The sequence below is a fragment of the Schistocerca piceifrons genome, chromosome 3, assembly GCF_021461385.2.
Source record: "Schistocerca piceifrons isolate TAMUIC-IGC-003096 chromosome 3, iqSchPice1.1, whole genome shotgun sequence".
NCBI lineage: Eukaryota > Metazoa > Arthropoda > Insecta > Orthoptera > Acrididae > Schistocerca > Schistocerca piceifrons.
The window spans coordinates 697,858,157-697,884,677 of record NC_060140.1 but is presented as its reverse complement, the minus strand read 5'-3'; positions in this window follow the sequence as shown (position 1 = coordinate 697,884,677).

Sequence of the window (26,521 nt, the reverse complement as noted above, 5' to 3'; positions counted from 1 at the left end):
TGTACTGGAACACTGAGTACACGTCCTAGATTGAGAGAGGATCTGTCACAGGAGTAACCACACCATGTGACAATTCGCTAGGCCATCTGAAGGAGGGCATCGCCGGAGGGTGTCCATATGATGCTCCCACTCTGACATGCTGGTCCTCTGATCTGCTCCTTCTTCAATATCATCGGCCCCGGATGCTGATGTTGAAGACATGTGACAGTCGTCTTCTCTTCGAGCGGGTGAGGGGGGTGCTGTGGCAAACGCTGTGGGGAGGTCAGATGGGCGACTTTGAATTTCCACAGACTACAACTATACCACACATGCTATTGGGTGAGAATGACGTCACAGATGTATCCTTCAAGGTCTAAATGGGCTATGGACCAGACTTTTGCATGGTGGGTGCCATCAGCAAAGGGGCTAGTGAGGTAGATTCGGTCTATGCAGTTGATGAATGAGGTGTGTACAATTTGTAGCCCAGTTGGGTTCCATGGAGCTTTGTCCAGGTGGCAACGAGTCACGGGCGATCAATGACCACCGAAAGAGCAGCACATGGTGAATGCTGTGGGAGTTGGTCAGTGGGCCCTTGTGACAAGTTCCAGTTCCCACTGAGCACCAAATCATCTTGGGAGCCTGTGAAGAGCAGTGACCTCCTCAGCGAATAATGTATGTCAGGCATGACGTCGGCTAGAGCCAGACAGTGTGTAGATATTAATGATAAACAAGCCAGATAGGATAAGGCCCATACCCCATGCTTTTTGGAGATATACGACTTTACTACCTCTGTAAGAAGCCCGTCATGCAGGAAGATGGCGACGCTATTGTCAGTGTTCGAGCATGAGAGGCGTAGGTGATGTATACAGTGGGCACTTGGCTGTCAGCAATGAACACCTGCTGGAAAAGTGCAATATCCACATCCACAGAGCAGATGGTGTCTTCGAACATGGCCAGTTTGTGGGGGGCATGGATGGTGGCAACATTCATTGTGGCGATACGATATTGGTGAGTACAGTCACTTGCAGTCGATGCAGAATTGGTGATGGAAGGTGTAGACCCACCAGGTCCGCCGCAGTGGCCACGATTAGTGGCAGGGCTCCGTCACAGGCATCTCATATGATGCTCCCACTCTGACATGCTGGTCCTCTGATCTGCTCCTTCTTCAATATCATCAGCCTTGGATGCTGATGTTGAAGACATGTGACAGTGGTCTTCTCTTCGAGCGGGTGAAGGGGGTGCTGTGGCAAACGTTGTGGGGAGTCCGTCGTCCTCATGTACTGGAACACTGAGTACACGTTCTAGATTGAGAGAGGATCTGTCACAGGAGGGGCGCCTGGAGTAGCCACACCATGTGACAGACATCTGTTCGTCATCTCGCTAGGCCATCCGAAGGAGGGCATCGCCGGAGGGTGTTCTATGGCGTTTCTTGCACTTCGGGGACGACTGCTATTTCCTGATGTGTTGTTCCAAATCGTAATATGATCACCCTTCATCCTATGCCATACCTGTCTTGATAAAGGCAGAAGTCGGCTCGACATCTAATTCGACGTTCATGGTTCCAGCTTCATGAGTTTGGATAGTCCTGGTGCAAGCATCTCATTGGCGCGCTGTGCTGTGTTGGGTAACGCTGAGGAGGCTTGAGGCGTATTCTGGAGTGGCGTGGCAGGGTTCTGTGCTGCCATCAAGTGCGGGACGGGTAAGGACGTGAGCGTCGATGGCGAGGTCACTGCACCCATTGGTGTGCGTATCAAATGTCGGCGAAAACATTCAGATCGGATGTGACCTTTCTGACCACATCCTGCACATGTTCATGGCTGGCCATACATGACGATGGCCCGCACACCGCCGATAGAACATGCTTCGTCGGCTCAATCTTGATTTGCCAGACGCCATTTAACATGGGGTAGGTCGTACATGTTTGACACCTCTCCGAGAGGTGATCCAAGCCGTTGCTATATAGCTGGAAACGGCAATGACCACTTCTTCAGGTACTTCGAGCGGGAGCTTCTTGTTGCGCCAGGTCGATGGTCGCTTCAGACACAGTCATTCAGGCGATTAGCTGCTGAGACTGTGTGACATGATTTACATATAAACTGTGTTTTAAAGTGTAGTAGTGTGACAGATCGTTCTTGTTTATGTTTAAAAGTAACACGTTTCACTGCTCAGTCTCCTCCCAGATAGTCAGAAACACCACAGTAAATTTAGAAGAGGAATTTATGCCGTAAGTGACAACAGATTTAAGAAATTAACATGAAAAGAATCCAACAGAGACCTTTCAATAGAATTTTTGAGATTCGATTTAACGAACACACTTCATTACGAAAAATAAGACAGTATTTGGAAACTATCCAACTCAAATTAAATTCCTCCCGGTAAGACCAACAGGGTCACATCTTGCAACTTCACACACTGCACCCAAGAAACGTTTTGCTGAATATGTTCGAATAACTTGAACTACTTTGCCGTAAGAAAATGTAACACTCTCGAGAAATGTGTTCAGTGGCACCAGGTATAATATGTGCATGCTGAGGAGTTGTAGCGTTACTGATTCATTTGTCACGGTCATCGGCGACCAGATGGCGTCTATGAGCTCTGTCTGTGCGCCCTCTGTTTTGACTCTGCATGCGGTAACTGTGCTGAGTTTAAAGGCGAACAGTTTTAGGAACACGCCCCACCGACGAGCACGTGTTCTCGCTGAATTGCTTCAGCCATTTAGAAGGGGTCGCGTTGTCTGCCAATGGGGAAATGAAGTACTGTCGGACTGCTGCACATGTTGGGAACAATGTATCGGTGCTGTGCCGCTACTTTCAACAGTGATCTGTGGAACATTCCTACTAGTTTCTGCAGGTCCGTTTAGTGCAGATGCAGCGAAGGCCAACCGAACATTATCCAGGGACGAAATACGGGCACGTGTTGCACCTGCTGTCTCATCAGGGACCATTAAAAACCACCTACTTAAGCACTACTAAGATCATATGTGCCTATGACCAGGCTGTCACTGACACAGCGACACTGCCAAGCATGGCTGCTCTGTTGTGGTGAAAGAGATTAATGGAATGCGGAATGGCGATCTGTCTTCAGTGATGAGAGTATGTTCTGTCTGTACGCGAGTGATGGACTTACACTTGGTGAACTGCCTATTCCAAAGTGCATTCACCCACGACACACAGGACTCATCCCATGGTGTGGGAGGCCATCAGTTACAACCCGCGCTCTGCAGGGTAACGAAAACCAGTGTCCCTTACATTGCACGAGGTGTGACCCCTATACTGCTACCATTCATTCGACGGGAAGGTCACGTGCTTTGTCAGCATGACAGTGCACGTCTACGTACTGCCGCTGCGACGCTAGTGCTCTTCGTGGTGTAAAACAGCTGCCCAGGTCAGCAGAATCACCAGACCTCTCGTCGAATGGACATGTATGGTAAATCAATCGTCCTCCACAAGAACCATTGCCGCATTGCTATTGCAGGATACCATTCCACCTTTATGATAGTTTGCACGCAAGAACACACGCATGCGTTCCCACCAGATGGGAGAACACGGTGTATTAATGAGACTGTTTGGGCACCCTCTATTGTGAAATGTGTGTCTCAGTTGGTCTGAATTTGTTATTACTTACTCCTAAAATGTCACCTCACTTTTCAATAAAATGGCTTTATCCTTGAGGATGGCCGGCCGGGGTGGCCGAGCGGTTCTAGGCGCTACAGTCTGGAGCCGAGCGACCGCTCCGGTCGCAGGTTCGAATCCTGCCTTGGGCATGGATGTGTGTCCTTAGGTTAGTTAGGTTTAATTAGTTCTAAGTTCTAGGCGACTGATGACCTCAGAAGTTAAGTCGCATAGTGCTCAGAGCCATTTGAACCATTTTTGAACACTCCATGCCGAATGTCGAAACCTTCCACAAAATGTTGATATGTCCGGCTTTGTGCCTCTCTAGTGGAATCGATGGTTGTGTAGACTCTCTTTGCTGGAGTGGCTTGTGGCGCGACTGTGGTCTGCGAGGTGGCGTGGTTCGGTCGACGAAAGAGTCTTGAGTTAGCAGCGTCAAGAAGAAGGTGGCGAACGAGGCACTGTGCTGTGAGCAGTCCGTATATGCGCCGGTAACGACTTGGTCGTACCTGGAGTGATAGCGCGGCCTGGTTGTAGTTGAGAGCCGTTGTTTGGAAAGCTGCAACTTGGAAACGAGCTCCCCGTTTGCAAGCAAGAGTGCTTCGATTGCGCAATACTGGTGTTGCCCGAAGGAGATCGGCAGTTAAAGCAACGGTGGGAAGTATGTACAGCCGTCTCTATTTTGTCGCTGAGCCCTGGTTGGATTTACACTTGAGTACTGGATAACTCCACGTGAAGCTGAGTAATTGCCCATCTGTGTGCTTTAGTTGTTGGTTTTGCAAAACTGTAATTGAATCTGCCCTTGTGAGCCGCCATTAATTCCGCTGTTTCGTGACTAGTCATTTGTTTGTTTTAATTATTCATGTTACAAGATTGTCACTGTGTTTGCCCTTATGGGGGCCATTATTTTGTATGCACATGTGGGACCAGTGGTAACTGATTTATGTTGCAGGTCTTAGCACGGCAGTTTAATGATGTGTGTAATATATTGCCAGGAAATGTGCGCAAGGCTGACGTGTGAAATAAAATAAGATTGGAAGATTATAGCTCTGTAAATCCACTGGTGTAGCAGCGGATGAATTCTAATACTGCATATTTGTTCTTGAGTTAAGTAATTACCTTATCTAATTGAAAAGTTCGCGTCCGTAAATTTGGCGTTCATCTGAAAGAGTTTTTCTCCTAAACTTGCTTTGAAATGGTTCGATTCTCCCGTGCAATAAATCAGCAAATTTTAAACTGGCACGAGAGAAACTGGTGTGTACAAAACTTGTGATAAGGCGGTCCCTCTATAATTTGTTGTTGTATAGATGAAGTGCATTTGCTAAACTGAATTTATCTAAGGTTTTAATTGCTGTCAGTTTTTTATTATAAATTTATTTAAGGGTTACTACATGCATTTTTAAGATAGCATTGAGGACTTAAAATTTTTTATTACAAGTAGTTATCGAGTTGAGTTGGAACTTTTAATTGATGTTATAATTCCTTTGGGCTCAAATTAGGCACTGTTGAATCACCAGTGTTTTACCCTTGATACTGGATTAGTGTAAATATTATCAATTCAGAGCAAGTCTTGTAATGACTACCCTTTAAAAGAAAAAATATAAAAGAGATAGGACAATATTTTTTAATAACTGTTGGGTAAGAATTGTTTGTTAATAAGTTTTTCTAAGGATGTCTGCATTAATGTTAGCCCGGCACCTTACCACTCGTTCATAGCTCCTACCATACCGCACTCAGTGTTTTAGATTAGTTTTTTTTAAATTTCATTATGAATTTTAGCAACATGTATCATGTATCAATGCTAGTTGCATTATTCAAACTGTTTCTTCATTTTAAATTAAGTGTATTCCACCTTTTAAACAAAATATTCATTAAAATTTAATACCGCCCCGTATCAGTGCTTTACCCTGCGCCTACCAAATTTCTCTCTCTCCTACCCGCGACAGATGGCTTTGTATGATGGAAAGTGAGTTTAGTAAAATGGCGCATGGTATGGAGTGTTATCACAAGCGTACTCTAGCACTCTTCCTTTTATTTTACAGATTAAGACTACGTTCTGTTTTAAGAATTTTAACTTTTCATGATTACCGAGATATTAGGCACAATTTAAAAAATTTTTAAATATTTGTTAGCCTGTGGTATCTACTGGAACAGTTATTTATTAGTATGACAGTGTGTTTTATTTCTAGATGAGAACATGATCTTTCAACGTAATCGATCTTGTTAGGGTTATTCGAAAAGTAACGAGCCGGATGGTGAAAAATCGAAACCGCTGAAGGGATCGTAATGTCGAATTTCGATGACTTTCGTTTCTCCACACTCCTTCCGGTGTGAGGAAACGCACCACACCCCTTTGCTATTTTCTTGTAGCCTCCATTTCGGCACTATTGAGTGTAGTGAACAGTCGAGGTATGTACGTGCTCGCTCAGCCATCCCGTGTGTGTGCGTCCATGTCCCTCTAGCTGCGAATTTGGAGCCCTGGCGCCCTTATAGGGAGCACACCTGACTCCGTACGCAATGGCATTACGGCCCCTTCAGTGGTTTTCATTTTACAGCCTCCTTCTCGTTTGTTTTATAATGACCCTAACAGATTTCAAAAATGGTTCAAATGGCTCTCAGCACTATGGGACTTAATTTCTGAGGTCATCAGTCCCCCAGAACTTAGAACTACTTAAACCTAATTAACCTAAGGACCTCACTCACCACCATGCCCGAGGCAGGATTCGAACCTGCGACCGTAGCGGTCGCGCGGTTCCAGACTGTAGCGCCAAGAACCGCTCGGACACTCCGGCCGGCTAGGTTTCAAGTGTGACGAATTGCAACTGAGATTTTTATCACAAGTATTTTAGAATTGCTAATGGTTTACGTGTCGGAGCATGTAGTACACATCAAGGCCATTTGGCGTTTGTGGCATGCCGACCTAACAGTATCCCAATTTTAAAAACGGTCAGAAGTTTGCTCTGGAAGCTTTGAAACACGGCACTGCAGCAGCAAGGAGATCGTGGTTTCCGCCGAAGCTGTTAGCAGTAGCAACCGCGGTCGACCTTCTGCAGCAAGGCTCGCGGAAATTTCGCAGCCGTACCGTACGTGCCGAGGTCGCCTTCCGCCGCAGGTTTGTATGCGGGGCGGCTGAGGCCGTCCTTGCGACGCGCCGCGTTTCAGGAAACAGCGCCGCCGCTAGTTAAGCCCGGCCGGGGCCCGCCGCTGGCCTCTGCTGCAGCACGGGTGGAGGACTCTGGTCTTGGGGCACACAATTAAAACGTCATCAAAGATTCCTCCTTTCGATCGTCGAGCGATTGCCGGAATGATAGTTACTGAGATAGCGAATAGGACGGTGGAAAGGCATTTAGACCGGATAAGACATCTGTCAGATTCTGCACTTACAGTGCGAAGGGTCCTTCTCCTCTTCTAGAAGTAATGTATAGTAGGTTGTTGGAGCAACGAAGGGTTCCGAGGTATTGGAAAAAGTTTCAGGGCACACCTGTTTTAAAGAAGGGTCGGCAGACAGACGTGTGTCAATGACGTTCGTCTGTAGTCCAATTACGGAACATGTGTACGTCACGCATTATGATGTTTTCGTAAAACGCACATCTTTCTTCTCTATAAAAATGAACATGGATTCCGCAAATACTTGTCGCGAATTTCAGTTCGTTCTGTCAGTCTATGAGACCGAGGACGGCTTAGACTAAGGCCCCAAATTTGCTACCGTGTTCCTTGGTCTCCGGAAGGTATTCGATACAGTTAAGCTGATAGTGAACACGACGCTGATTACTGCAGGAGGGTTCAACTCCAGAAGGATGTGTCGACCTGCAGAGGATTGACGACTGATACAAAGACTTACAGTTGAGCCTAAACGTAAATAAATGTGGGATACTTTACACAAATGGGCGAACGGATCCACAATTAGGAGTAACCATCCGGAGCGACAAAGTAAAATGGCCATAAAAAACTACATGCAGCGAAAGCAAATGTGGCATAGAGATTCATTGGCGAAGTATGAAAGAAATGTTCACCCACAGAAGATGTGATTTATAAACCACTCGCTAGACCGAATCTTGAGTGTTATTCATCAGTGTGGGTTACTTACTAGATTGGATTAATGTTAAAGCCATAGAGAAAATCCAGCGAAGAGCAGCACGTTTCGTCAAAACATGGTTTAATTGGTACCAGAGCGTTACGCAAAAAAAGTGCTGTGGCAGACGCTACCAGAGCGGCATAGTGCATCGCGGAGATGTTGAAATTCCGAGGGAGTAACTGCTGGGAAGAGTTGAGCAACATTTTACTTTCTACCACACAGTCCAGCGAAATGACCACTACGAGACAATCGCATAATTTAGAGCTAATATTTACCGACATTCGTTGGTCCGAAGCGCCATTCGCGAATGGAACAGGAAATGGGGGACAGATTGTCGTAACGAAGGTACCCACTGCCACACACCGTCAGATGATGTGCGGCGTATAGGTGTAGATGGAAACTCCCGTGTTCGGCAGCGTCTGCCATGTTGTAAGTAGGCGAAAAGTTCCGATGTGTCTGTGCTTGATTAAAGATTCTAACGGTGTAACAGTGTGTGGTACTGCAAAGTATCAGATCAGCACAAGATTGCACTTGGAAGTTCATTAGATAGCCAGAACAATATCATAATCTGTAGTTACTGTTCAATTTTCTACGTGACCCGAAGTACACAAACTGCACAGTGGCGGCTGTCCCGTCTCCAGGCATGCATGTCATTCGGCAGCAGTACACTGTCTGATCAAAAGTATCCGGACACCCAAAGTAATGCGGAATTGATCACTAGATGTCACGACAGGTGGACCTGCCAGTGTAAAAGGAGGTGAGAAGTATTATGTATGGAGGCAGCAACAACAGAATGGGTCGCTCGGGAGAGTGCAGTGACTTTGAATGTGGACTAGTCATTGGGTCTCACCTGAGTAACAAATCCATGCGGGAAATTTCAACTCTTCTAAATCTGACCAGTTAGACAATTCATGATGCGATGATGAATTGGAAAACGAACGAACAGCCATAGCTAAACCAATATCAGGCAGACGTGATATGCTGACGGAAAGGGCCCTTGATCATTTCGGAGGGTGATTGTACAAATCACATGAAATCAGCGGAAGGAATCACTAGTGAGTTTCAAAGTGCTACCTCCAGTTCAGGTAGGACAGTGACTGTGTGTATAGGGTACAATGGTCTAGCAGCTGCTCAAAAGACACACATTTCTGTAGTTGTGCTAACGGACGTTTAAGGTTGTGTAAAATGGATGACTGGAAACGAGTGACTTGGAGCGATGAGTCACGCGTTACCGGGTTTCAGTCCGATGGAAGGATTTGAATATGGCGGATGCAGAGAGAGAACATGTATACGACCAACAGTGAAGCATGGAGGAGATACTGTTACGTTATAGAGGTGTTTTTCTTGGTTAGGGTGTAATCCCCTCATTGCGCCCAAGGAAACGCCAAATGAAGAAGGTTACGAACACATTTTACAGCATTGTATTCTGTTTACATTAGAGGAACACCTCGGAGATGATGATTGTATCATCAAGACAATGCACAGTGTCATAAAGCAGCATCTTCGAGGCAACAGTTCGTGGACGTTAACGTTCCTAAAATGAACTAGTCTGCCCAGAGTCCCTACGCGAACCCAGTGGAACACCTTAGGGATGAGTTGGAACGTCGACTTCGATCTAGATCCTGCGTTTCTTCTCTGGAAGACGAACGGGCTGCCATTCCTACACAGACATTCAGACACCTCATTGAAAGTGTCCCCAGCAGAGTTGAAGCCGACATAAAGATGAAGATGGACACACCCCATAACAACGTTCACTAATACATGTAGGATACTTTTGATCAGAGTGTATCTGATGATTTAAGGTCGATTTGATGAGGCCTAAAGTCAAAACATTACACAAGACATTTAAAATCGCGGCATTCGCAGAGAATGTCAACGGAATGGAGCGGAACTGAACAGAACGGGACGTGAACGTTAAGATCTCACGGGAAGAAGGTTTCGATGTTGACGCTGGTGGTGGCACGGTGACGTTACCTGGTAACTACGGAACTTAGTGTATTTTCACCATAATTACTCATGTTACAACTGTGGGTTTTGTGCTTTTGCGGCTTCAAAGTTTTTTATTTTATTTTTTTCGTAACTCATTGTAAAGCTGCCATGAGGAAATAGATATTTTACCTTCTTCCACAAAAGAAAAATGACAGCAAAAAAAATGTATGGATTCCACAATGCGTGGAAAAAGAAATAACCTACTCTGTGCATAAATGGGAATATAAAATAATGAAAGAATTACATTAAATAACCTTTCTTCAATAACCTATTGCAGTGGAAAAGTATAGTTGTTTCTTTTATGTTATTCTGTTGTTAGAAAGAAAAGAAAACCATAACGGATAAGATAAAAAGGCACAATCTGTTGCATGATAAATATCTTTCGATGTGTTTGTATGTACATATTTTCTCTATTAAATAAGAGAGAGTGTTTTAAAATGTTTGGAGACAGTTTTCCTATTGTTTCACATCTGAGCAGTTAACCGTACAATGTTTGAGAAGAGCGTTTGTCATGAATTTGCTTCGGCCATTAAAAAGCTTTATCACATTGTTATATTCTTAATACTGATGCTATACTGCGACTTTTTGCATTACTTATTGCGTCTCATATGCTCACTTTCACCATTCGGTAATGGACTAAATTAAGAGAGTCTGTGTTGCCGTCCCTTCTAGTGCGAAAACACCTCCGTTACCTTCCTAGTGTCAATCGAGTTTTAGTCGGTCTTAGACAAAGCTCTGTAAACGAGTTTCAAAACGCGGAGGCTTTCACGTGATTGGCTGTACAGTTAGCAACTTCTGCTCCTTAAGCCCTGAGGGCAGACTGGTCCGTGAGACGCAACCCAGCCGCGCAACTTATTACGCTGCGGTGGTTCCCGGGAGGAACTTTCGCCACCGCAACTCCTTGTTCGGGGAACTCGCCGGCAGCAGCCGCTAGTCTCACAAGAGCCAACTCGATCCCGTCTCCCGCATCTCTTGCACTCTCTACACCACTTCCACCAGCTCCTCCTCACACTCGAACTTCCACCTTCTTAGAACTATACCTCATTTCTCGCTACTCCCTCAAGAAAATGAAAAGTTTTAAATGAACAACCTGTTATGATCAAAGTTCGAAGGATTATATTGTTTAGTAAAATACACAAAGTAGCGTGTATGCTGCGTGGACTTACACCATTTGAAAATGAAAGAGCATTAATTACCTCTATCCACACTCGAGGGGCAGCTTCAAAGCTTCACCTATCGCATAAAAAATAAAGTTGTTATCTAATATTTTGTTCGATTGAAGGTAGGTTATCTACAGTCCCGGAAAAAATCAAATCACCATACCAAAATACCGCAGAACGCCTCTAGAGCAACCAAAACCAAATCGTGCAGCTTATTGATAAAGAGGAGCGTCGTGCGGTTATTTGCTATCTGCATTTCAAGGTGAACAATGTTGTGACATTTCATGCTCATTTGGTGAAAGCGTACAGCAGTAATGCACCATTTTAAGTAAATATCCAAAACATTATGGTCACCTGCCAAACGGCAGCCAACTCCAGGCATGGTTCAGCATGTAATTTGTAGGTTTCCGGAGTTCTGTGGCACCAAATGTCTAGGCTTAGCTCACGCTGCACCCTTAAATTACGGGTCGTAAATGATGAGTTCCATCGGGTTCAGATCACACAAATTTGGGAGCCATCACATCAATGCAAGTCCACTGTCATGCTCCTCAAACCACTATAGAATGGTTCTAGCATCATGATAGTTTTGCTATCGCTATCAACCATGATGGGATGCAAGTGGTGTGCAGTAATGTTCACATACTCCGCCGTCGTCGTGGTCCCTTTTTTAAACTACTACCACAACTCCCTCGAAAACCGAGGTGTATTTCGCCTTTAGCATAATATGACCATATACATGTTGTAACAATATAAATCGTAACTGAAGATGCCTTTGGGTCAAGAAGGGAACACATCTGGGTCATCTGCTGCAGAGTTCCAAGTTTAACAACATGCGTAAAATGTATGGTCCAAAATACTTGCGCCTACACCAGCGTTTTTCTTTGTCGTTAGATCTGCCACAGATTTCCACCTATCCTGCTTTAAAGAGCGGTCGCCGTCCTTCACATTTCCTAAATGCTCACGACAGGACCACGCGAACAGCCATTTCCAAGAGACTCTTACCCAGGCCCCACGCCAAAACAATCTGCCCCTGTCAAATGCAATCTTATACTCACTGTCAGTGCTGCGCGTAGGAATATTCCGCGTTGCCTTATCTCAGTGGATTTCCCTACTGACGACCTATATCGTGGCTAGAATGATTCCCCATACATCTCTCCTACGGATATACTAGGCACGTTCAGAAAGTGTGTTTCGTCATTGCTTGAGACAGAGAAGATTATAGACCAGGTGACACAAACGTCACGTGAATCCACACAAGTTGCTGGTTCAAACAATGGGAGGGGATTCAGCAGAGGAGAAATGATGCATACGCGGAGCGCCAAGGAAGAGAGAGTAGCAGCAAACTGGCATACCCGAGACAATTCGAGTACACCTCAGGATGGTAGACGGACGTGTACTGACAATGTGGTCGCCTATGGAAATGTGTGCTGTTATCTAATATGAATGGACACGTGGGACTAATGTGTCCATCATCCATGAGCGTCCATCGTGTATGATCAAGAGGAGATGGCTCGTCAAATGCTTGGTCGCTGCACGTTCAGCGAAGCAAGGCAGAATGTGGAGATGAAGGTTGATGTGGGTGTCCCCCCACATCCTCGACTAAAACCAAAATTAGAGGAGTATAGGGTTTGTTGTTTGTGGTCAGGAGCATAATGGTGTCAGACCTGGCATCGACACTACTTATTGTCCTTGTTGAGGCCCACCCCATGCTCAAGGATCTATTGGGTTGCCGAAATGTGCCTAAAAGATGGGTGCTGAGAAAAAACCTGACCCCGAATCACAAAAGTGCAGGACTGGGAATCAGCCCCGATCACTTCATGTGGCAAGTGCGACAGTTCCTGTTCAGAGTCATCAGAGTTGATGAGACTTGGGTGCGCCACTTTTCCCAGTATACAAGGTCTCCTCAATGACTTGGAAGCATCCCATTTCACCAGCGAGGAAAAAGTTCAGTGTCACCCTCTGCGACAAAAAATGGTTCAAATGACTCTAAACACTATGGGACTTAACATCTGAGGTCATCAGTCCCCTAGATTTAGAAATGCTTAAACCTATCTTAAGGACATCACACACATCCATGCCCGAAGCAGGATTCGAAACTGTGACCGTAGCAGCAGCGCGGTTCCGGACTGAAGCGCCTAGAACCCCTCGGCTACAGCGGCTGGCTTCTCCGCGACAAAGCCATGGCCACAGTGTTCTGGGACACTTGCTTCCCTTCTCGATTTCCTCCAGCAAGAGACCATCAATGTGGCATATTACTGCGACACCCTCACCAAACACAGGTCCGTCATTCGACGAAAGAGACCAGGGCTTCGAGTGAAGGTGTCGTGCTCTTGGACGACAAAGCATAAACACACACAACAAGGCTCACATAGGATCAAATTCAGATGTGAGAGATGGGATCACCTGGCCTACAGTCAAGATCTTGGCCTGTTGGACTTTCACTGTGTCGAAAAACAGTGCAAGGTGTACAGCTAGTGCTGCCATGGTGTATTTGTTTTTGGAAGTAATGTTTCCATATGAACAACACTGACGAAACTTACTGTCCGAACCTACATGGTGCATTGTCCTTGACGCATCACGTGTCCGCAAGCTACCAGACAGCAATCACACGGTGGACGTTTTGGCTCATCAGAGCACGTTACAGTGCTTAGGTAGCACAGAAGATTTCAATATTGTCAAAGAAGACCGAGTAACGAAAAGCAGAGTACCACCTAAACGCCGAGGACGATTAATGGGTGTATCGCTATGGACCTGTGAAGAAGAAGCAAAGCAAGCAGTGGAAATGTGAGGATTCACCCCCGCCGAGCAAGATGATGCTGTTTTTTGGGACTACCATGGTGTGATGCTAACAGCTCATAAGAACCAAAACATGGAAAAATATTGCTGAATTCCTTGAACGAGGTTACGGGGGGCCTCGCTACGCAACAACTCCCACATCCCATACCGTATAGGACACAATCACACACGCTGCTTCTTTGGGCTATCAAGTATAGCTTCTGCCCGAGTATTCCCGTGACATGGTACCCTCTGGTTTCTTTCCATTTCCTAGGATGAAGAAACCTTTTCATGGTAGACATTTTCAGAAGCCAACGAGGTGATTTTCGAGGTGGAACTTTTGTTGAGCAACCAAAATGTAGACTTTGAAACTTCCCCTTTGAATATAAAGAAAGATTGTGCTGGTAAACTTCTACGTTATTTGATACAGAAACAGCTGAGTAAAACTGAACGTACTCAGACAGTTTTCTCTTTACTAATTCTGATCATTTCCATACTGACACAAAATGTTTTAGCGCAACGCAATCCGACTTTTAATAATCCCTACAAAAGAATAGCCCTGCTAACAATAACCTATACCCTTCATGAATCACTTGCCTCACAAAAATCTTCGTTACTCGAACTACTGGAATATAGCGAGCCCGAATGCTGCCAGCTAAATAAAAGATTCAAACTACTGAAGGCACTAACTATCGATAGGCATATAGTTAGCAAATGAAAGATTTTGGTAGAGAACAAACAATATATTTACCTTAATAGTGTTCAAAAGTCTTGACATCTATTTTGACAAATATCCTTTTTCTGACGGATACACGTCCAGATCGTCCGCTCATATTAACATCTCAAAACTCTGGCATCTCTGTCCCCGCATCCACCACTGCTGGCGGCTCACCTCCAGCTGCCCAAAGCTACGCGCTGTTCACATCCAACTGCCCAACACTACATTAGCGAATACTCCAATAGTGAATCCAACCAGCCACAGACTGCACACAGAGCAGTCAGCGATTTTAATACAGTGCGCTACCTAAACAGCCTGCTTACAACTTCTAACACCAAAGAAAACACTAAGTTGTTTATAGTTGGGAAAATTGTATCACATTGAAGGGTGAATGGTAGATAAGGAGTATTATTACTCGTATTATCAAGTCAAAGCTTTTTTTATTCTTTTTTGAAGTGCTAATTAAAACTTTATGACTATCTCTTGTACAGAACGATAAACCTAATTCTGCGTGCTGATAAGATACTCATATTCATGGTAAAAATAGAATAAAATGAAAAGTAGAATGACATCTCAGGAAGTTTTGCTTTAGACCAAAAACACGGTCAATAGAAGCAATTACAGCACTCACGAGCTTCCTAGACAAAATCCTTCTAATTAAATACAGATTTTTACACACATATCATTTGTTGATCTTGAATAAGTATTTGACAGCATCGCTTGAAGAAACTATTCAAGATCTCGAAACACACACACAAACACACACACACACACACACGCACAGAGAGAGAGAGAGAGAGAGAGAGAGAGAGAGAGAGGGAGGGAGGGAGGGAGGGAAGGAAAAACAGAAAAATATTAAACATACACAAAAACCAAAGTAAGTGAATGAAGATTAATAGAGAGCTACGTACAGCTAAAAGAAGAAAAGACGCATGACAAGAATGCCCATTATCCGCGTATTTGTTCAACCTTTCTGTCGAAAAGCTATGAAGACCTTCAGAGAAGAGATAGCTTGTATTAAACTGAATGGAATTCCCATTCACTACATAAAATTTGCAAGTTTGCCATAATAACTAATAGTGGAAAACTTGTGTGCAACATACTATCTACATTTGCAGCAGTTACGAATAAGTTCAAACTTAACAGTTAAGGACGAAAGATTATGATCGTAAACAAACGAAAAGAGGCACACCTCACATCAAAATACGGAAAATAAAATAAAAAATTTAATACATTTTGGCAACGAGAACTTTTTCGACTGCGATTCTAGATTTAATTGGTGCACCAAAATTACGGAAGGCAACAGATGCATCATGAAAAGCAGAAAATGAATTGCAACCAAAAAAACCTGTTTTCAGTTGATGAAGACAATTACTAGCGAATATTTGGTACAGAAACGAAAACAAAGAAAATAAAGATGTTAATTTGGAGTGAGGCTGTTGGAGGTAGATAAAAAGCACTTAGAAACGATAAAAATGTGGATCTGCAGAAAGCTAATAAGGATCAGATAGGCAGAAAAGAAAATGAGATGAAGAAAAGGAGCAAGAAACAGAAAACCATCATAACTATGCAAAGATGAAAACTAAATTTTGAATATATTTTTAGATCCACTAAGTTTTAATAGACACGTTGGAAGAAAAAAATGGGAGACCACGAAACAAAATAACCGATCTGTTAGAGGTAATGAAGTGTCAGAATTATCAAGAAATGAAGAGGACAGCACAGAAAGAGAAGAGGGGTTGCAAAGTCAAGAAATAGGCATATACACACCGTGCATATACACACCGTGCTTCTGTTGCCAAGATCGCTAGCACATGCCAGTTCGATGGCGCTCCACGTCCGCGGATCGTAGTGGAAGATGTATTCGTTGCCGATATTTGAGCGGTGATAGGTGGACAGGTGGCGACGTGTAGTCATAGTCATCAGATTGAATACCAGTATCTTCAGTCGCAAAGCTTCTTGCAACGTCTAATCCATGTAACACTGTTGATGGTGGCGATCTTCTTCGGTCTTATTTGAGGAAAGTAGGCCGTGTGTCGTCACAGGTTCCAAATACCACAGTTGTGCGTAATGGACGCATCATGGAAAGATAGGACGGGGAAAAACATAAAAGCTACGCGGAATATTCCTAACCTGCTCCTTCGCACAGCATTGGGTCTAAAACTGCCTTTGAAACTTGCTCAGAATAGTTTGTCGAAGAAAATGAATACAAATTATATACAACGTATAATTGATGGGAAAAATCGCAAGAACAAGAGGAAGTAGTGCGGCATAAACGAAAGTTGGCAGACAACTTTCTACAACTGAAAGATGATGTTTATTTACCTTTAACACCCGTCACATGCGAGTACCGCTAGCAGCGCCGTTATGAGGATGCAAATGAGGATGGCTTTAAATACTTTGTAGCGGTCGTAAACGTTAGTTACCTTTGAGACCGAACGTGCTGAGTTGATGTTAGTCAAAAATGCCTTTCAGGCGACTAAGATGCCATTGTCAACATCTCACCGAGTTTGAACGAGGTCGTGTTTTTAGGGCTACGAGAAGCTGGAAGCTCCTTCTGTGACAATGCAGAAAGACTTGGCAGAAATATCGCCACTGTACATGATTGCTGACAGCCGTGATCACGAGAATGTACAGTCACAAGAAGATCGGGATCAGTACGGCCACGTGGCACTGCCGAGAGGAAAGACTGTCGGGATCTGCGTGTGGCTCTGGCGCATCGTACTGCATCTGCAACACCAATGTGACCAGTGGTTGGTACCAGAGTGACACAACGAACTGCTGCATATCGGTTACTTCAAGGACAGCTCCGAGCCAGACGCCCCGTGGCGTGCATTCCACTGACGCCAAATCACCGCCATTTGCGACTTCAGTGGTGCAAAGCGAGAGTTCATCGGATTGGTTCGTTGATATGGGAGAGGGGACCAAACAACGCGGTCATCGGTTCCAGTCGGGTTAGGCAAGGATGGGGAAGGAAGTCGGCCGTGCCCTTTCAAACGAACCATCTCGGCATTTGCCTGAAACGATTTACGGAAATCACGGAAAACTTAAATTAAGACGGCCGGACGCAGTTTTGAATTGTCTTCCTTCCGAATACGAGGCCAGTTTGCTAATCACCGCGCCACCTCGCTCGGTAGCTCATCGGAGGGCAAGGTGGAGTTCTGTAGTGACTTCTGATGAAAGCCAGTCATGCCTCGGTGCCAGTGAAAGCCTTGAGTTACATAGAAGGGGGCCAGTTGAGGGCCTACAACCAACCCGTCTCCGTGCTGAAAACATTGGATCTACACCTGGCTGGAGTTATGGTCTGAGGTGTGATTTTGTATGACAGCAGGAGCACTATCGTGGTTATCCCGCGCATCCTAAGAGCGAATATGTACGTCAGTCTGGTGATTCGACCTGTTATGCTGCCATTCATGAACAGTATTCCTGGGGTGTTTCTCAACAGGATAAGCTCGTCCACCCACTGCTGTTGTAACCCAACATGCGGTACAGAGTGCCGACGTGTTACCTTGGCGTGCTCGATCAAAAGATCCGTCTCCAACTGAGCACGTACGGGGCGTTATCCAGAATCGACGTTGACCGTCACTGTATTGACCGACCAAGGGCAACAGGCATGGAACCCCATTCCACAAACTGACATCCGGCGCCTGTACAACAAAAAGCATGCATGCCTGTATTCAACATTCCGGCGGTCATACCGGTCATTAATGTACCAGCGTTTCACACTTGTAATGGCTTATCTCGCACTGACATTAACCTGTATTCTTACAATGTTAGTCTCTTACTTATGTTGCCTAGATAAATGTGTTCCAGGAATTTCATCACTGTACATTAATTATTCTGAGATTTATTTGTCGTCCCTTTATTTTATCTTGCCTATAACGAATCTGCAGACATAAACTATGTTTATGTGTCATAGCTATTTTCGGCAGATGTGAATTAATTGCTACAATGATTCAGAACGTACATTTTACACAGATCGTCCCAAAAAACTGTTCAGAGTACTGTATTCTGTTTTCCTCTAATAGCATCCGCATGGCGCGGCGGCGAAGTATTGATCTCTCTTCAGATGAAACAGGTTTTAGATGTCAGCCAGATTTTCTACGTCACCGAGTAAAGCGAATACCGGTATAGATCCTTTTAAAAGTCACAACAGGTTACTTCCCCATCCCTGTTTTTTTTCCGAGCGTGTGTTACTAAAAGCGTCGTGAAAACCCAAAACCCTCTGGTCTAATTGTTCTTTCTACCTACTTATCAGATCGTAACCGACTTGTTGACAGTCATGCACCTTCTGAACCATACAGTATTTTGTCATTCTGTTACAAAAAACGTCGTGCCGGACAGTATTACGAGACCCAAGTGTTTTATTTATTTGTGAAGGTCATTATCTGAATACATTGTTAACTTAACCAAATGACTTAATCAGATGAGAATTATAGTGTTATGGGACAGGCACTCTCAAAATTGTCTTTCATGGAAAACGTAACTTTAAATCCTTTCAAAACTTATTATACACGCTCTAAGAAAAAGTAAATAAAATGAAAAACGACGCACCACGAAGTAATTGTCAGAATGGGACGGAAATCAGTAGATGTGATGTACATGAACAGGCAAACTAAACATCACAGTTCCAGAAAAATTGGATCATTTATTCAAAGGAAAGAGTTTCACAAACTAAGCAAGTCAGTAACATGTTGGTCCACCTCTGGTCCGTATGGAGCAATTATCCGGTTTGGAACTGGTTGATAGAGTTTTTGGATGTCCTCCTCAAGGATATCGTTCTGGCGTCTTAGATCGTCATAACCTTGAGCCATTTAGAGGGCCCTGCGAATTGTGCTCCACACAGCAGAACCCCTTTGGTTGTCATCGGCGACGCCTTTACAGCACAACGATAGGTCGACGACAATCTATGCCTTGTTTTGTTGCCTGTCACGGCCAGCCATGCTGGGTTTACATTTCAGAAAGGTAATGCCGTTCCGCACATGTCGACAGTTTCTGATGCTTGTCTTCGCCCTTGTCAAATCCTACCTTGACCAGAAAGGTCGCTGGAACGCTCCACAACTGAGAATGTTTGGAGAGTTATGGGCAGGGCCTCCCAACCATCTCATGATTTTAACGTTCTAACGCGCCAGTTGTACAGAATATTTCACAATATCCCTCAGAAAGAATCCAAAAACTCTATCAAACATCGCTAAGCTGAATAACTGCTTGCATAAGTGCCAGAGGTGAACCAACACATAATTCATTTGCTCAGTTTACAAAGCTCTTTCTCTTGAATAAATCATCCAGTTTTTTCTGAAATTGTAATGAATTATTATTTGTCTGTACGTGTACGTCACCTACTGATTTCCGTCCCATTTCGATAAATCTTTCTTGGTGCGCCACTTTTGAACATTTTTTTATCGTAGTATATACAGGGTGGTCCATTGATAGTGACCGGGCCGAATATCTCACGAAATAAGCATCAAACGTAAAAACTACAAAGAACGAAACTTGTCTAGCTTGAAGGGGGAAACCAGATGGCGCTATAATACGTAAAGAAATATGAATGTTTTAGTTGGACCACTTTTTTCGCTTTGTGATAGATGGCGTGTAATAGTCGCATACGTATAAGTACATGGTATCACGTAACATTCCGCCAGTGAGGACGGTATTTGTTTAGTGATACATTACCCGTGTTAAAATGGACCGTTTACCAATTGCGGAAAAGGTCGATATCGTGTTGATGTATGGCTATTGTGATCAAAATGCCTAACGGGTGTGTGCTACGTATGCTGCTCGGTGTCCTGGACGACATCATCCAAGTGTCCGGACCGTTCGCCGGATAGTTACGTTGTTTAAGGAAACAGGAAGTGTTCAGCCACATATGAAACGTCAACCACGACCTGCAACAAATGATGATGCCCAAGTAGGTGTTTCAGCTGCTGTCGCGGATAATCCGCACATCAGTAGCAGACAAATTGCGCGAGAATCGGGAATCTCAAAAACGTCGGTGTTGAGAATGCTACATCAACATCGATTGCACCCGTACCCACCAGTTCCAGATTTCTATGCACCAGGAATTGCATGGCGACGACTTTGAACGTCGTGTACAGTTCTGCCACTGGGCACAAGAGAAATTACGGGACGATGACAGATTTTTTGCACGCGTTCTATTTAGCAACGAAGCGTCATTCACCAACAGCGGTAATGTAAACCGGCATAATATCCACTATTGGGCAACGGAAAATCCACGATGGCTGCGACAAGTGGAACATCAGCGACCTCGGCGGGTTAATGTATGGTGCGGCATTATAGGAGGAAGGATAATTGGCCCCCATTTTATCGATGGCAATCTAAATGGTGCAATGTATGCTGATTTCCTACGTAATGTTCTACCGATCTTACTACAAGATGTTTCACTGCATGACAGAATGGCGATGTACTTCCAACATGATGGATGTCCGGCACATAGCTCGCGTGCGGTTGAACCGTTATTGAATAGCATATTTCATGACAGGTGGATTGGTCGTCGAAGCACCATACCATGGCCCGCAAGTTCACCGGATCTGACGACCCCGGATTTCTTTCTGTGGGGAAAGTTGAAGGATATTTGCTATCGTGATCCACCGACAACGCTTGACAACATGCGTCAGCGCATTGTCAGTACATGTGCAAACATTACGGAAGACGAACTACTCGCTGTTGAGAGGAATGTCGTTATACGTATTGCCAAATGCACTGAGGTTGATGGACATCATTTTAAGCATTTATTGCATTAATGTGGTATTTACAGGTAATCACGCTGTAACAGCACGTGTTCTCAGAAATGATAAGCTCTCAAAGGTACATGTACCACATTGGAACAACCGAAATAAAATGTTCAAACGTACCTACGTTCTGTATTTTAATTTAAAAAACCTACCTGTTACCAACTGTTCGTCTAAAATTGTGAGACATATGTTTGTGACTATTACAGCGCCATCTATCACAAAGCGGAAAAAGTGGTCCAACTAAAACATTCGTATTTCTTTACGTACTACACGAATATGTAATAAAAATGGGGGTTCCTACTTTAAAAAAACGCTGTTGATATCCGTTTGACCTATGGCAGCGCCATCTAGTGGGCCAACCATAGCGCCATCTGGTTTCCCCCTTCAAGCTAGACAAGTTTCTTTCTTTGTAGTTTTTTCGTTTGATGCTTATTTCGTGAGATATTTGGCCCGGTCACGATCAATGGACCACCTTGTATATTATATAGTGTTTCAAAAGCTTTGCATCAAACGTTTAGTGGTGGTAGATCACGTGAAAGGGGAAGAACTTTTGTTGAGACAAATTGTTTGGTGATGCTTCCTGCTGACACTAGGCGTCCCATAGTACTCGTCGGCCTGCGATGACGAGATTTCACCAAACAAGCAGGCCCTACTGGCCAGATTGTGCTACATAATAACTAACCCAGCAAATTGGTAGTGACTTCCAACAAGAATACCTAAGAATGAGTCTCTCTAAATGGACAAAGATATTTAAGAAACTAATCAGGAACTTTAATTCTTCTGAGACTGCTCCTTTTCATATAGAGCATATTACTGGATTTTAGGCAACACAGGAGAAATACATATGTCACACATTGCCTGTTCCCTGCTGCGTCTCAGGGGCGTAACCAATACTGAAGGGCGCCTAGTGTCACCGGAAAGTATCAGTGAATATTTTGTTCCTACCAAAAGTTGTTCCCCATAACGTGAGCTCTTGGTCGTCATTTTAAAGTCATAAGTCTTGGAATCCATAAGTACGAGTAATGTGCTCGTCAGTTAATGAAACTCTTATGAATAATCTAGTTTCATTACCATTGGCATTAAGCCGGAACATGAGTATACGCCTTTAAAACTTATACGACATTTGCAAAAGTTTGTAAGTATAGCCAAATAGGATTCTTTGTGTGGGAAAATGTGACGGAATTTTTCTTCGTGTTACTAAGCAGATGCTCGTAAGAATAGCTATATATTTTAACAGCTAATGTAATAGCCGGATGAGAATCACATTCAGTCTCCTTACATATTGGATTGGATATCCGAAAAAATCATTGCTTTTTTCCCTTTTTTATAAGAGACGGACAGTACACAGAAATTATTTGTTAATATACTACTAGTACCATCCACAATTTGTGTTGCGGTTGTTTCTCAATTCCGTGAATGTGCAGTTTTGTATGTTTTGGAGTTGAAGAAGTGTCAAACCAAGTCTGTCAAGAACCGTCTTTCTAGAAGGAGTTTCCTCACTGGTGTAAAATAGGAAAAGTAGTGGGTCCAGGTCGGGAGAATGTAGGGATATAGAATTACTTAATCAACCTCCTGGATGGTTTTTTTATGTCAGAGACTTAGGGAAGTCCCATAGCGCGCTGCAGCAGCACCCGAAGGCGTCCTGTTGGTCGTTTTCCTTCAACTGCATTCACATGGCCTCTGAGCTGTTAACAGTAAATGTCAGCCGTTTTCATTGCAGGTCGAGCCGGTAGCTACTCGCAGCGCACGACATCTTCTTTGTGCCACCAGATGGATAAATTTTTCTCATAACGTTGAAGGTAAACTTTATCCGCAGTGTCACTTCTTTGTTAGGGCTCTTTTGTTCGTCTGTAGGCATACAGCTAGTATATTTCATCGGCAATTTCATTGCGGAATAAAAGTAATTATTGTTGTTCTTGACATAACTTGTGATAAACAAGCTGTTGTACTGAAATGATAATCTGCTAATATTTGTGGTTTTCGCTTAACCAGCATATACCGAGTTTGCGAACAAGTCTATGGCTCTGACATGTCGCATGATAATTGACTGTTCACATTTCATCACATCTGCTGGTTTTGGGACTAACTGACGTGGAACATCTTGGGTGTTGATAGGGTTTTGTATTACTTGCAAACTCATTCATCCAAACCTACCGATGAACTGCTATGAGTTTGCACGGAACCATCAGAGCGAGAGTGTTACTCGCGATTATCTGTTTTTTATACATTTTTCAATGCTTCCATTCAAGCAGTGAATTTTCCGCAGTACGGCAGAAGTTGTGCATTTATGAGCATTTCACTCTGTTATTTGGGACAGATACCCAGCTACCACTCGCAGAGTCATCACGTCCCTACTTCTGTTACATGAACACTACTGACCAGCACGTTCCATCAGGTCTGTTCGCGCCCTCATTCTTTTCTCTCTTCCATCGTCAGGCCGTCACTGCTCAGGCGGTCGCTTTCCCACCTTGTACTGGTAAGCAACAACATGCGAGTTTTTGAAATGCGATGCGGCTGTCACCCAAACATGTCTTCCCTTTTTTCTCTGCCTCGTGATGACTGGGTGTTGTGTGATGTCCTTAGGTTAGTTAGGTTTAAGTAGTTCTAAGTTCTAGGGGACTGATGACCATAGATGTTAAGTCCCATAGTGCTCAGAGCCATTTTTGTCTTCCCATTAAACCGTGGACTACAGTTTGCTTCTCGAGTGATGCTTAGTATCGCCAAGTCATTTAGTAGCCAAGTTCTAATCCTACCACTACCGCGGAAATGGGTTTTAAAGTTGTGTTATGGTATGTATATGTCCTATAAAGACATAGAAATGTAATTCATGGAACAGAATGGATTCAGAATTTCATTGGCCGGGTGCTAAACTTAAAAAATAAAAAGTCTGAAAAAATGTTGCATCATAGTCTGACCACCATAGCCCCATGCTGTCGAATTTTCTTGGGAAGATGGGAGGAGGAGGGGAATGTTCACAGCTTGTTGCTTTTGCCTCGCCTCTTCGGTAAATATTATTTGCCGTCTCCCACACTTTTAACGAGACACAGATGCCCACGATTTTAATAACGGTACAATTAAACAAGACGGGACTTCAAAAAGGCAACTTATACATTATTATAGCAGGCCACGTAAGTTTTACTGAATGCTGCACTCCACGTTCAAGTAACAGAGATGACACCTTTTTAAACACAGTAACCATATCTATATAAACAACGGTCGGAACATTGTACCAATCGTTTAGATCCTCGACGACAGAAATCCGCTCCCTGCTCACGGAGTCATTCAGGTATTGGTTTCTGAACGTCTTCATCGCTGGAAAATCTGCGACTGCTACGAATCATTTCCCCCATTGCCTGGACATTGTCATCTATGGTCGATGTCGACGGCCCGCCTTGCCGACCAGCGTCGTCTACGTCTGTGCTATCTCAGTCAGATGATTGGCACCATTTCACTACGGCCGGACGCGACGTTGCGTTTGGTCCGTTATAGCAATAAGTACGTGTTAAACGAAACGCTACGATCGTATACTTACGAATGTGAAGAGATTTATTGACAATACGGAAACTTTTATATTGAATTAGGACTTTATTCGCTGTATGCGAATTATTAAAGAGTATTGGGACCGAAAATAGTGTGGACGTTATCACATTAGTGTCTTTGCCGTTCGTTGTCAAGGTGATTCCGCTAATAAACAAGAGGTGAAAAATAGTGCCCCTTAAAAGACTAAACTTGTGCTGAACACACATTGAAAGGATTCGAACCCATACTTAATATGGTGTCGTGAGAATTGAGAAGCTTAGACATTGTAAGGCCCAAATACATATTTATAATTTATCAGATATTAATATCAAAGGACAGTTTCATGGTAAAGCATATCTTTGGTGATAGGTAGACGAAGGACTGTGGTATTGACTGACTGTTATCATACCGAAACAATACACACTAGGATCAATTCTCCTTTCATTGATTGCCCAGTGCTGTCTCTCATTAATTTAAGAACTTAATTGTGTCAATAAAACAGAAATACATGAGACATTCCAATGTTTACTAAATTCCACAATCAGCTAGTACGTAGACAATAATATCTGTAAACATTCAAGGGTTATTGAAGAAAGCTGATAAACCTTTTTACAAACAGATTTCATAGAATTCAACGAATGCATACAGACTACTAACCTAACTAAATCAAATTACTCAGGGAAACAAATTAGTAAAAAATAGACTGGAGCTCAATTGATGTCTTACTCCAGAATAATAAAAAAAACTGTCTTTGGATCCGTCGTGGTTGAAAGTGTATGAACTATCTCTGGAAAAACGCGATCAATTTTCAACTGCTAGTTCACACAACGAGATTCACAAGGTGATTCAGAGATGTTTTATGCCCGACCCCCACGGCCGGGACAATACATACAAAAACTTTTGAGATCAGCTCCGCTTCCGAGGAGGTGGTGCAGTGGCTAGCACACTGGACTCGCATTCGGGAGGACGACGGTTCAGTTCCGCGTCCGGCCACCCTGATTTAGGTTTTCCGTGATTTACCTAAATCGCTCCAGGCAAATACCGGGATGGTTCCTTTGAAAGGGCAAAGCCGACTTCCTTCTCCTCCCTTCCCTAATCCGATGAGACCGTTGACCTCGCTGGTCTGGTTCCCCAAACAACCCAACCAACCTCAGCTCCGCTGCTGGGGCGGGGGGGGGGGGGGGGGGGGGGGGGGGGGGAGAAACGCCGAAGCGATATCTGTGCAGTCGAACCCTCAGCTCCGCTGCTGGGGCGGGGGGGGGGGGGGGGGGGGGGGGGGAGAAACGGCGAAGCGATATCTGTGCAGTCGCGACGACAGTGGGTGTGCGGGCATACACTGTGATGCACCAATTACCTGTTCCGCAGCAGAACTGCGTCTGTTGCAAGCTCAGAACATATACTCCTACCTAACAATCCGCAACTCTTGTTGCGAGAGATGGTCTTAGCATGGTCAACATGTTTAACTTACATTTTGAAGTTCGCAAATATATAAAATGTTTTACTGCGAACAATAACAATTTGTTTAACTAAGTACTGAGCTCAGAGCTTTAGCATAATATCTAAGAAATTACAATTCAGGGAAAAATAGCAGCTGAAAAGCATTATACCGAAAATTTGAGAAGAACATGTATCATACAATTAATTAAAGAGTAACAGAAACAAATTGTGACAACTTTGACAACGTCATAAATCACACAACATTCGCCATTCAGTCATATTAATGTGACCACCGCCTATGTTCGACGTCAACGAGCAGTAACCACCCGCAGACGGCAGGTGCCAGCACTAGTAATAGACAGTGTGTACAGAGCATGTCGGGGGCACGTGGATGCCAGTGCAGTTCATTAGTGGAAATGGAACAATTTATCAAACATTCAAAAAAGGACTCGGCTTTCAGGCCAAGGATGGAAGCATTTAGGAAAAGGCTGAGTTTATAAACTGTT